This window comes from Octopus bimaculoides, chromosome 11, assembly GCF_001194135.2.
Source record: "Octopus bimaculoides isolate UCB-OBI-ISO-001 chromosome 11, ASM119413v2, whole genome shotgun sequence".
Lineage (NCBI taxonomy): Eukaryota > Metazoa > Mollusca > Cephalopoda > Octopoda > Octopodidae > Octopus > Octopus bimaculoides.
In genome coordinates this window covers 31,943,040-31,944,633 of record NC_068991.1, presented here as the reverse complement: position 1 = coordinate 31,944,633, position 1,594 = coordinate 31,943,040, and positions in this window count along the sequence as shown.

Here is a 1,594-nt window from a genome sequence, read left to right as displayed (position 1 = left end):
GAGTGGCTGTGTGGTAAGTAGCTTCCTTACCAACCATATGGTTCCGGGTTCAGTCCCACTGCATGGCACCTTGGGCAAGTGTCTTCTACTATAGCCTCGGGCTGACCAAAGCCTTGTGAGTGGATTTGGTTGACGGAAACTGAAAGAAGCCCGTCGTATATATGTGTATATATATATATATATATATTTATAAAGAATATGAGAGGTTTAGTTCACTGGTGATCTAAACAATTTGTTTAGATCACCAGTGAACTAAACACTGAGTAAGTGCTATAATTGGTCACTTGTTAGGTTCCAAATTCATACAGCTGAGGCTGGAGCTTAGGATCCTTATTAGGCTTCTGTGTTAGCAGGTACATATTAGAGGAACAGGACAACAAAAACCAAGGTAGGACAAGTATCTCGAGTCATTTATAATAATTTAATTAGGGTAAGGTGAATTTGAAGTCTTACAGCTGTTTCCGGGATATCCCGAGTGATTGACTAACTTGTATGGGTATTCCAGACAAGGTGAGTATGTATGAAAGTTCTAGACATGGAAATTCACAGATTATAAGGAATAAAATAGAAGAATAAAGATTAAAAGTAGATAGAAGAATACAGACAGGAGAATAAAGTTCACAGTTTGTCTTTTTCCAGAGGGTATGGAGGTTGATCCATACTTCCGTGAAAAAATAGGCCCTTAGGTATAATCCCAGGTAAATCCAGGTAGTATTTTGAATGATGCGTATGTAAATGGTCCATGTGGGTATATAGAGCGAGAAAGACAGACATCAAGTTAGACAGAAGTGTGTTGTTAATGAGTGGATAGAAGAGAAAGGAGAAAGAGACAAAAGACGGGAATGGGAGGGGGGGGGATGAATGAGAGCGAAAGTAAAGTAAATTCAAAATTAAAAATAAAAAGAATAAAGATAGAGATAAGAGGCTAGTATTATTCTTTAATTCAGGGTGAGAGGTGAGGCATTAAGGTTTTGGTGGAGGAGGAAATCTAGGTCAGGTGTGATCAGTAGGGATAGCTAAAATAGATGCCTAGCTTAATGGGGTATATATAGGATAAAACTAAAGGATACAAATTAAAGAATTAAAATTTAAAAGTGAAAAGTTAAATTAAAAATCAAAGATTTAACTTTTAAATTCAATTTTAATTTTAATTTACCTTTTAAATTTTAATTCTTTAATTTGTATCCATTATCTATTTAATTGTAGTTTTATCCTATGTATACCCCCTTAAGCTAGGCGTTTTTCTTTAGCTATCCCTACTGACCACATCTAACCTAGATTTCATCTGTTTAAGAACTCTTGTCTGTTTATTTACCGTGGTGAAGCTGAGTCACCTAACAGAATCGAAGAGAGAGATGTGCCGCGGAGGTTTGGTTTGGTGTACATAGTAAGTCGTGTTGACGCTGGTGGTGTAGAGGCTGTTTGGTAGTAATCGTGTTGGTCATGACAATGATGCTGGATAGTAGTCGTAGACTCTTGTTGCTGATGTGGCGACGGCGGAGGTCATCGTGGCTGGACGAAGCTGCTGAAGTGGTCGCTGGCTGCTGCTGCTGTCGTGTGGTACACGGAACAGTTCTCAAAGAGAAACTGGACC